Here is an 11884-nt window from a genome sequence, read left to right on the forward strand (position 1 = left end):
CACGGGCTCCTCAAGTGATAGTACAGACATGAAAGGCAGGCAGAAACAATTTCCTCGTACTGCATCAAAGATGTTCAGCCTCAGCAGCTGCTTACACAGGGCTGGAGTAATGAAGAGCAGCCCTCTGCTCCAAAGAGCCCAAACCAAACCCACGGGTGGAATTAGGTGGTGTTTGACATGAGCACAGGTGTCCAGGCCAAGCTACACCGAGTTTGACCAAGAGCAAAGAACATTTTGAAGGTCCACAGGGAAATTGATAATAATCCCCCTACCAAAGTCTCAGCTGTTGAACATGTCAGATCTAAAACTCTTCAAAAGGCAGATGAAAACCATCACTCCCATTCTGGTGAAGGACCAGCACAAAGAAGGAAGCAGAAGAAAGGAATATTAAATCCATGACCTCTCCCAGAGCTGTAGCATATGATACCTCACTAACCATTTCATGACCAGATATCAGCTCACCTCTTCAGGCTGGGCAAGAGTCCAAGCACCTTCATGTGACATCCACTGACCTTCCTTTCAGATCCATGGTGCACCAATCCCATGGTCCAAACAGGATGCAGCTCAGCAGCAGTCACACGGGACACCCAGCCTGTAAAGAAACACTGGAGGAACCTGCAGGAAGCGTGGTGACCCCACAGCACACAAACCACCCTTCTCCTCCAGACAGGACTCACCTTCCCAGCCTTTCCTGGCTCCTCCAAAGAGCAGAGGGCTGGCTCCTGCATCTGTCTAATTCCACTGCCATAAATTACCACCGGATGGGACAAAAGTAGAAACTGCTTTGAGTGGGGGATATTTTAGGGCGCTTATGGTTTTGGGGTTTCTTTGTTGTGGTTTGGTGTTTTTTTCCCAAGTTTCCTTATTTGTTTCCTTTCTTGCTCCTGATATGATAACAGGAGAGATAGATAAACAACAGGGAGTTTCCATCTAGAAAGTCTGGAGAAAAATACAAAGTGCAGCCAGCCACAAAAGCTGTACAGGCCTTGAGGTTATTTTTATTTTAATTCCTGGCTTCTTAGAACCAGTGACCTCACTTTTTGGATTAGGCAAAAAGATACGGATAAAGCAACAAGTCCTCAAATAAAACCCTGCTGGCCTTTATGTGTGGCTGCCAACTAAGCAAGCTATGGGTGACAAGGTGCAATATTTTTAATGACACCAATTATTTTTAATTCACACCAATTTAAAGCATCTTAGAAGAAGCTCTAACCAGATACAGTTCTGGTTCCTCCTTTCAGGGGGACAGGGATGACTTGGTTTTTCAATAAGCTGTATGCACAATGAACACATTAATTTTGAAAGGTTACGTAATTCTCACATAGAAAGTCAAGTCCTTTTTGACATTAAGAGACTCCTTAATTTGGGACAGTCCCTACACCAAAGCCAGGTAGATAAAATGGGAAGGGTCTGCCCAACTCTCATACACTCCCAAAGCATCTGCTCTTGGCCACTGTCAAGAGGATTTGCTCTATCAGAAATGATCCATCCAGTTTGGCAGCTCTGTTTTTTTCTTACAGGCACAGAGAGCCAGGCACACAACTGACTTGAAGAGAAATGGGCCCACTTGGCTGCAGCTCAGTGCTCACCCTGTGAACATCAGCTGTGTGAGACAGGGAATTTGTGCCCCATGTCTCCACTCACACAGCACAGGGGGATGCTCGGCCTTGAGAGCTCCCACCAGGTTTGCACGTGTCCAGGAGTGTGGAACTCAGCTTTGGAATAATTAGTGGTAGAAGCTTTACCCCACACCAAAACTTCACACAAACCCCTGCTTGCCACAAAACAAAAACAACTCTTTGCTCCTGGTGCAGGAAGCTGAATGCATAAAGAAGGTTGGTGCTGTCACACCTACTTCAACACTGTCCTCAGGCAATTCCCCTCGGCATCTCCCCTTTCCTTTAACAGTTTGCATCAGTCACCCACTCTCTGGCTGTGCCCTTGTAGCACATCCCCAGAGACAGAAAGACTCCTGCCACTCTGCACTAGTGAGGACACAGACAACTGATGTCACTTCTGGGTGTTCAAACAACAGGCATTCAAAATGTCCATCCCCAGACCTGCTTCTCTCCACACACACAGAGAAAATCATCCTGAAGAAAACCCAGAGCACAAGAACGGTTACAGCCTCTCCCTCTGGACTGGTATCACAGCTACTCCCCCTCCCACCACTTCTTCCTAAAATGACCTTTCTGGGTTTCCAAGACATCCACAGAAACCAAATCCAGCTTTTCGTGGGAAGAATCACTCTGTGCCACCAGGCTGGAGACAGCAAATGCTGCTGTGCCTGCATGTGGACAACACCCCCGCAGGCAACAGGCAGCAAAGCCAACCCCAGACCATCAGACCATCTCTCTTCCCAGCAAGCTGCCAAGGGAGCCCTCCAGCCACATAAATTTTGGGGTGCCCTTGCTCTGTGGTCAGCCCCAGTCAAAGGCATCTTATCGCCGGCCGTTTCCCCATGCGGCACAAATTCATGTCCCTATCATTAAAGAGACACATGGTTTATTTACTCATTACCATATCCAGCTGTTGGCTTTCCTTCCCCCCATATTTCAGGGTAAGTAGTGATTTGACATAAATAATACCCCATTCAGCTATGGCCTGAAAGATATTGTAAATATAAAAAAAAGGTCTTTGGCTACAATAGCTCTTTCCGAGTGCTCGGTCCAAATCCTACTTAGTATGGGAGTGGGGGGAGGTTGGGAAAGAGAAAACCCAACGCCATTACCTAAACAGCCCCATTAAAAATGAGCCCAGAGTGAGTTACAGCTTTATTAAACAGATGACATTACATCAGGAATGATGAATCATAATGTTTCTTTTCGGGATTACAATGCCATACGACCTCTTCAGCTGTAATTGTTTGCCTCCTATTCCCAGGCCCCACCAGGTGTGGTGGCCCCTGTCCCCATCACATCAATGCCAGCGCTGGGGACCTGTGAGCATCTCATCCTTAAAGGCTCACAAATTGTCACAGGGAAAGGGATGGAGGGGGACAAAGCCTTCAAGAAGCCCAAAGGGATCCTGGTTTTTGTTCCCAGCCCTAGATGGGCAGGGATGCCTTCCCAGGAAAGCACAGGGTGTTTTTCCACGTTTGCAGGCAGGAGGGAGTTTGGATTCTCAGGCTCACCCTCTTGCCTTGGTCTCTCCCGTGTCAGAGCTGAGCAGGGTGAAGCAACAAGAGGGATCTGTGGTGGGAACCAGATTTCAGGGCTGTGCATCTGTGCTGCTTTCACCTGGGGTAGAGCTTTTGTTTCACAGGGGCTGGTGCAGGGCTGTGTTTTGGATCTGTCCTGAATCCAAAACAGGATTTTTGCAAGCTTCCATTGTGGCTGGGCAGGGCTCACACAGACCTGAGGCATTTTCTGCTTTTTATATGGCCACCACTTATATGGTGAGGGGGCTGGGGGTGCATGGCAGGCGGGGAGGAGGCGCAGGCAGGACAAGTGACCCCAAGTGACCAAAGGGATGTTCCAGGCCACGTGACATCATGCTCAGCGTATAAGGTGGGGGGAAAGTGTTTTTAGTCTCTGTTTTTACTTCTCATTATCCTGCTCTGATTTTGTTAGCAACAAATCCAATGAATATCTCTAATTTGAGTCTGTTTTGCCTGTGATGATATTTGGTGAGTGACCTTTCCCAGACCTTAACTCATGAACCCTTTGTTATTTTTTCTCTCCCCCATCCAGTTGCAGAGGGGAGTGAGAGAGAGGCTTTGGTGGGTGTCTGGCACCCACCCAGGGTCAGTCCACCAAGGCTTTTAATACCCAATTAATTTTTCCAATTCCCTTCCAAGCTGAGGGCTGCATTAGGGCACGTAGTAGGGATTTCAGGAATAGTAGAAATATGGGAAATTGCACAGTGCAAGATGACTGGGACCACTCAGGATACAGCAAAAGGCTGTCAGAGAAAGGACTACAGACTGCAGCTGGTACAGCACTGCTCTGCTGGTTCCCCCACCAGAACCAGAGATCCCCTCTTCCAAAACAGCACACATTGAGCCGGCTGCTTGCTGCCTCTGTCCTTGGCACTGCTCTTCATCAACTCCTTCAATCCATCCATCCATCCATCCATCCATCCATCCATCCATCCATCCATCTTTTCTTCCCTTGTGTGTATAATAGTTGTTGAAACATTACAAAGTATAGTTAGTAATTTTGTTTTGGTTTTAATTATAATTTGAGTTGTTATTTTTATGATTGTAAAAATTGGTTTTGGAGATGTGTAAGGAAGAAAAACTTATTTTATTATTCAACAACTATTTCCTAATTACAATGCACTATAAGCATTTCTTGCCCCATCAGTTTTAGCCACACCATGCTGTAAATGCCTTAAAGCCAACCATCTAAAATGTGTTTAAATGCACACTGCCCCCAAGGCAGGTCACACACATGGATCAGAGAGAAAAGCCCCTCTGAAGATGGGACGGTCCTTGCAGGATTGGTGGAGGCACCCATTTGGAAAAAACCCAGGGCTCCCAGTGGGCACCAGCATGGCCCAAAACCACCATGTGAAACATTTTCCTCATTTTGCTCCTCTCAGCCTTCTCCCAAGGCTTGCCTGCCACCTATAAATAACCAGGAGAGCATGACATCCCCGCTCCCAGATAAAGCAGAGCCGCGCCGCAGCCCCGCGCAAGCCAACGGCTTCTATTTTTACATCTCTGGTGAGAACCACGTGGCAGCTTTCGACAACACACACAAGGGGAAAAAGAAAAAAAAAAAAAAGCCCCAGCACTCAGATCTCCACTCCCCCTCCACCTTCTGCTCAGGCAGACCTCAGACAAGCGCCCGGCAGCCCCATCTGCTCATCACCTGCTGGCATTTGGGTAGCAGCTACGTCAAACGCCCGGCTCGCGTTCTCACATGTAGGAGTTTGCTGTCTGAGTGATGAGGCTGTCTGTGCTCCCATTGTGCTTTGCCATCCAGAAGGTTTTTTGGGAGCCTTTACAAAATGCTGTGTGCTAGTAGCTCTTATGTAAGTTATCGACCTCCTTGCCCCCGTTTTACAGACTGGGGAACTGAGAGAAAGCAGAGATACCTGTGACTTCCTGCATCCCCAACCCCCTAGCCCTCTGCCCCCCAGGAACTCCCTCCTTTTTGCTCTGGATTGGTCCTCTGTCCACTCATTTTCACAACTGTAGCTGAATCTGAAATGAAAAATTAAAAAAATAAAACCAGCATCCGAGAATAAAAACTTGCCAAGGGAAGTTGAGCTCTGGCTTTGGCCCATGGAAAGGTCCAGGTCTCTTTGCAACCCTGATCACATTGCAGGAGACCAGGGACCAGGACTCCTCACCCACCCTGGGACCCTTTCAGTCTGCCCCAAACAGACACTTACACCTCTCTTCCCTTAGGTCTTGGTTTGACCTCTCACCCCCACCACAAATTATAAAGTCCTAAAAAAAGCAGAGGTGCAACCCTAGAGAGTCACTAACATGATAAGGAATCAAGCAGTCAAGGTCTCAGCTGTGATTCCTACCCCCTGGGTGAGCAGCAGCATTTGCAGAAATCTGTTATGGCACATAACAAAAAGAAAAATAAATCCAGCAACTATGAAGTTGATAAGTGGACAACTTAAGTTCAGCTTTCACGCATTAAAATCAACAATGGCAATAATTTCTCTTTCCACTGTAATTGTTGTAACAGCATTGACTCTAATCTTAGAGAAAAAAAAAAAATCCACCCCAGATTTCACTCCAGTCTGGAAGTGATTCAGCTCTCAAACCTCAGTGAGAAAGAAAGGCACTTGCTAGGAAGGATGTGGGAAAATAGAGGGTTAGATTCATCAGGCTCCTCTTGGGTCATGCTAAAATTACTACGATTTAAGTTAATGAATAGATTTCCTTTTGTTCCAGCCCAGCTTCATTCTGCAGTGTTACAGCCCTTATCCCAAGCTGGAAGCAAAAGCTATTCAGATAAAACAAAGCCCAGCTTCCCTTTAGCATTACCACCAAGACTTCTTCATAATAATATTTATAAAATAGCTATTAAGATGGGAGGGGACAGTAAAACCGTATTGGTAAAAGGCACTCAGGTTATAAAATACCAGGCATTAAATCCACCCTGCAACACAAATTCCCTCCCCGCCCCCGTGTTTGCTTGTTTCAAAGCATCTCTCAAGGCAGAGCTGCATCCTGCTTATTCCTTGGCATCTCTGGCTCATCCAGGCTGTGGGATGGGCAAAGGGGTTCCTGAAGCTCTGCTGCTGCATCTGGACATCATCTCACTGCTCTGAGCTCCAGACCTGCTCAGCACTAATTGCAGGGGCCGTTTGGGTCAGGGCACATCCATTTGGATTGTCCTCAGCTCCCAGCAGAGCAGGGAGGGTGAACCAGGCACTGCTCTGAGCTCCCCAGGGCAAAGAGGGAGGGAGGCAGCCACAGAGGTCACAGCAGAACCACAGGCCACCAGGGCAGTGGACCTCACTCCCTGGCAGGCTCGGTTTGGCACTCTCTGTGCTTCTTCCAGGAAGCAAGAAAGCGTTTTTATGCTGCTTTTGGCAAGAAGAGTTTTCCAAGGACAATCTCGTCTGCAGCACACCCCAGCAGACTGCAGCAGCAGGGGAAACTGCTCAACCTGGAAAGCACAGCTGCCCTCTGTGCCTCCCAATCCTTGCCCTACATGCCCACCTCCACCAAAAGGCAGATCTGGATCACTGGGAAGCATCAGCCTCCTGGGAGGTGTTAGCAGCCAGGACAAGAAGCTAGTAAGGTGAAGACTTCCCCCAAAAGGTTAATTTGCTGGAACTGAGCATCAGTGCAGTCACCAGGACAGCGAGAGGGAATGAAAAGCACACAGCCAGCCAGCCAGCTCACTGCCAGCCACTCTGGACCACCACACACACACGAGGTGAAAGCACGAGACCGAGAGGTCAGGCTGCAGATCTGCCATCCATCGAGGCAGGATTACAGCAGCACCTCTACCAGGAGAGTTTTCCAGGCATTTTTCAATGTCTGCAAGATCCTGAGAATCCCAAACCAAGAAGTATCATCTCACTGCAGAAACCTTTTGCTGGTTTCCAGCATAATCTCATCTCTGGAGTCGACACAGCAAAGTCACAGTGCAGGGCTGCAAGCAGCAGCAAGCCAAGGGCCTGGGAGGGAAGGCTACACCTAGAGCCTGCACTAACATTCCCTGGCTTTTTCCAGCGTCTGAAAGGTAAGGAGGGAGTGGGAAAGGGGATTTGAGAGAACAGAAAGAAGCACTTTATTTATCCAGGCTGACACTTCACAGAGCACCAGCCAGAGCATCTCAGCTCTAACCCCTGCGCCCGCCAAGCGTTGACACTAATAGGACAGTAGCTGAGCAATTAAAAGGAGGAGAGACAAGGAGATATCAAGTCAAAAAGGCTCATGGACAAGAGACAGAAAGCCCTAATTTCTGCTTGTTTGCTTTGGTGAGTGGAATACTGTCAGGCACATACCATTCTCAGGAAAAACTACATTTCTGTCACCACCAATTAATGCCTCTTTCTTAGGAGACTGGAATCCTCCTGCCTTTTTACTGTACCAGGTTTTTTCATGGACCTTATAGAAAGGGTGTCAGAATTTGGAGTGCATAGCATCCCTCCGTACAGAGAAGTGTCTGAGACAAGCCACTGGTCCTGTGCTAACTCTCAATTAAAGACTGTTCACAAACGGTGGGAAACAATAATTTACAGCCCCTTTGCTAGGCGTAGAGGCATGGGGAGAGCCTCAGAATCAGGAGGAAAACAGCATTTCCCTGAGGTCTTATTTACACCCTTCCCCAGCAGAGTTAACAAGGAGGACAGTGTGGAAGTGGCTGTACTGGTTTGGGAGCCCCAGCTATAACTACTTCAAAATCCCTGTGCATGGGATTATTCACACCTAGCTCTGAAAGTCCTGGGCAGCCTGGCTGGTGAGAGGGCCCTGTGGGGGAGAAGGGCTGCAGGTTTGGGCAGGTGTCTCTTCTAACACATCATTTATGTGGGAAAAAGCAATGGGAAAGAACAATAGGAAAAAGCAAGGAGCAAGGAAGAGCTCCCTCCAGCCATGCACAACTAATGCCCCTTACACCCAGCCCAGAGCCTCTGAACCCCTGTCCTAACGAATACCTCTGAGGGCTCACAGAAAAATCACAGCTAAAAGCCACTGGGAGGGCTGAGGACAAGGTCAGGAAGGAAACTCAAGGGCAGGGAGCAGAGGCAGCCAGTCAGCACGGACAGACTGAAGAGCTGGACATCAAACCCGGTGTATGGCAGCAGCTGAGAGGAAGAAAAGCAGGACTAGAGGCTGCGTGTCCAATCATTGCTTTCACTAGATTAAAAGATGTAAATTCCCCGTGTACTGGTCTGCCTTGGAGATATCAAGAATAACAGGAGGCAATTAGGAGTAACAGAGTCACAGCAATGGCAGCAACAGGCAAATGTCTTTGGGAAAAGAGCAGGTTTGGGTGAGAGGCACAAACCCCCCTCTTCGAAAGATGCATGGGAAGGGGTGTCTGGTCCAGCTCCCAGTTTCCTTCCCTGCCAGTTTAATGCTTCCTATCAAGCAGTGGCTGTACCAATTTAATTTGGGTTAATAGAATTGCTGGCACGCTCAAGGGAGACATTGCTGGGAAGCAGCACAGGCAATGTGACCCATGGGCCTTGGAAAGCCATGGACACACGTGGCTCTAGAGCCAGATGTGTGCTTTGCAGCTGGATCATTAACAAACCTGGAAAATACCTTCCAGTGAGCCACTGGAAGTGAACACAGCCCGTGATGGAGCAACACCACATGGACAGCCCACGGGGACAGCCCCACTTCTACCCCGGCCAGGAAGTTTAAATGAAGCAGAAACCCAAGATTTAGACAAGAACAGCCAAAGCAAGAGAAGGAAAATGCCAGGAAATATGGGACACCTGGGGAAAAAAAACGCTGGGGATGAAAACCCCCAGCAAGCTGGAAAGAGGGGGTGAAGGAAATCTGAGAAATAAGAGGTACAGAAGCGCTGGTGAGGAGATGGAGTTACGTGGAGGCAACTGGGTTATAGGCAATCTTACATCAGTTTATGAAAATATCCCATTAATCTTCATAGCGCAATCTTAATTGCAAAATCTTTCATCAGCCTTGTTATTTGTGCACCTGTCACTGGAGACACTCGGAGTTGTTTTGTCGTCATTTCTCACACTAATTAGAGGGGCTTGGGGTGGTTTGAGGGGTGGGGTGGGGAGTGGGGGGAGGCTGTTGTTTTTTAATTGTCCTCGAGCATGGCTCAGCTTTATGGTAACGCTGCCAATTAAGGTCCTGCCCTGTGCAGGGCTTATAGGCCTGCTAGGCACGTTACACAGGACTAGAGGGGTTGTTTTAATTAAATACCCCCAGACTAGTAGGGAAATATTTAAGCAATTTAACAATCTGCTGCAGAGTTGTTAAACCTCCAATATATCTGCTTAATGTTCATTTGGGTATTTAATAATCTCCCTACCTTATCTAATCCTGTTTAAATTTAAAGAGATGCATCTAAGCTGGTGAAGTAGCAAGCGCTTATTAACAGCCTCTGGTTATTAAAACATATTTGAGATGTCATCACCAGCGAGCAGTCCCAGCAGCAGGCAGGGGACTTGCAGCCTGCAGATGTATTTCTTTCTCAACTGGGGCTGCCCAGGGATAAGATCCAGTGGTTTCCTCACAAGCTCTGCTGTCACCACACCAGTACCTTTAGTTCCCAGGCTGCTTCCCCTGCCTGTGCAAGAGAAGGTGGTGGCCTTCCAGGGTAATTAGAGCTACTGGATGTTTATTTTTAAGGCTATTTTCCAGGTCTGCAGCTACTCAGGCTGGGGCATTTTTAAAGAAATGGATGTTTTGTTTTCTCGGTGTAATTAAAGTTGTGTTTTCTTCTGCTCAGACAATTCTTCACAGCTCAGTGGGGTCCACAGAAAATCATTTCCTTGAGGATAGTCTACAAGACCAGAAAGACTGTTTTGCCAAGTTTTAGCCCAGCTGTGCTTACATAATCTGCATGTTTCTGGTCTGGCTGCCCTGTGTTTGGTAGTCTCCTTACCTCAATTGGATGCACCTGTGCTTTCCCATCTCTGCTCTCTTCCCTCCAAATCAGGCAGTTCCAGCACACTTTGGAGTGGTGCCACCCAAAACTCTGATTAGGGCAGGTCTCAAAATGCTGCTGTCACAGACAAGAAGAGGTTGTTACAGAACACACAGCTCTCAACTTGGACAACTTACACAAAAGGAGAGTCAAGCCAACAATTTAAGTTCCTGTGCAAAATGGCCTCCAGGCAAAACAAACAATTTTCAGGACATGAACAGTAAGTCACTCTTAAATCCCATGAAAATGAACAGCCCAGACTATTTCACAAGCACTAATCCACCCAATTTTAAAGTACCTTCAACTGCCAAGGCTGGAAGTAACAGCTGTGTAAAGAGAGGGGAAAAACTCCACCAGACAATTTAAAACAAGAAAACACATCTGGGAGAAATCTCCCTGCCCAACAAGACAGGCAGTTCTGAAGAGCTAAGGCCATGATGCCTTGAAGGCTTAATGTCAGCATCCTCACATGAGAGAGGCTCCCTATACATCTTGTTCAAGCAAGAGTATCTCAGCTTCTTACCTTAAAGGCTGATTTTCATCATAAGTCTGGTGCTCTGCTTTTGGCCACTGTGTTTTGAGACAGAAATGGACCATTTGGAGAGAGTAAGCCCAGAGCTGACACATCTGTCACATGCATTGCAGAGAAGCACAGCCATCCCAGTTGGTCCTCACTGATCTGAGAGCAGCTTTCAAACGGCCTCCTAGAAACGTGAAGGAAAATGTTTCCTCAGCCATAACCACCACAGAACAAAACCAAAAATTGAGGCAAGAAAGAAAAGTAAACAAAAATACCCCAACACACTTTATAGGCTTGTTACAATTATTCTTGTTAGAAGTCCTGAATAGGTTGAGCAACCTGTATCCCCAAGGGTCTTTACAAACAGATTAGTACAGCAATGATAGAGATGATCTTACCTCGAGGCAGGGAGAGAGGCTCACACGACCTTGGCGAGGTCCTTTCGACGCTTGTGAAGCACCAGCGACACCGAGCTCTGCCCCACTGCAAGGGTCTGGTTATGGCAGCAGCCAGAGGAGTCTGGACACCAGCAACAAGCTGAAACAGAGACAGAGACCCCACAGAGTCCAGCAGAAGCAGCGTTCTAGCCTGCCAGGCTTGTTGGTCTCCCGTGAACAAAGTAAACCCATCTCATACCCCCAGCAGAACCCTCAAGCCCCAGCCCTCTCCACAGTCCCCACACCAGACTGGGATGACAGATGACCAGAGGGGACCAAACCGAGCAGATAATTTTATTTGTTTTCCCTTTGTTCCTCATCTCTCAGAAGCTGGTGTCATTTAGGATCTTCTGTGGAGGAGACACATCAGCACAGTGACGGATCCTGTCTGGTCCCATCAGCAGCACGGCGGCGTGTCCCCAGAGTAACGCGAGAGGACTGCCATTCCTGCAGGGAAGGATGCTCAGCAGGAGGTGTCAGCCCGGGAAACACAACAATGGTTTCTCTCCCATCAGTTTGGAAACTTTCAGGATAGCAGGGAAGGCTGAGTCTGAAGAGGTGTGCCAAGGACTTGCACTGAAGGCCTTGGAGCAGACTTCACACCCAGGCATCGTCATCATCTCATGCCTGTCAAGGGAAAAGGAATAAGTGTACTTCAAGTGGCTGTTTCCTACAGGATGTGCCCTGTGGGGTAAGGAATGGAACTTCTGAGCCCTCCTCCCACTAGCTGACACTTCCCACTGCACTCCCTCGTCACCTCTGTGTGCAGAGCTGCAGTCACAAATCATGGGGTTACTTAGACTCTTGGAAAAAAAATAACAAAAGGATGCATGTGTTTACAATGCTATTTCCTTAATTCTCAATAAAGGATCCTA

General features: G+C 47.9%; 1 long non-coding RNA gene across 1 annotated transcript; it reads right to left on the reverse strand.

Moving 5' to 3' along the window:
* Positions 1-468: 468 nt before the first annotated feature.
* On the reverse strand, positions 469-11186 carry LOC137479075 (uncharacterized). The gene is made up of 4 exons (XR_011001958.1): positions 10971-11186; positions 10576-10756; positions 10011-10130; positions 469-592 (listed from the first exon to the last, which is right to left on the reverse strand). It is a non-coding gene; the product is annotated as an uncharacterized lncRNA (long non-coding RNA).
* Positions 11187-11884: the final 698 nt, after the last annotated feature.

This window comes from Anomalospiza imberbis, chromosome 9, assembly GCF_031753505.1.
Source record: "Anomalospiza imberbis isolate Cuckoo-Finch-1a 21T00152 chromosome 9, ASM3175350v1, whole genome shotgun sequence".
Taxonomy (NCBI): domain Eukaryota; kingdom Metazoa; phylum Chordata; class Aves; order Passeriformes; family Viduidae; genus Anomalospiza; species Anomalospiza imberbis.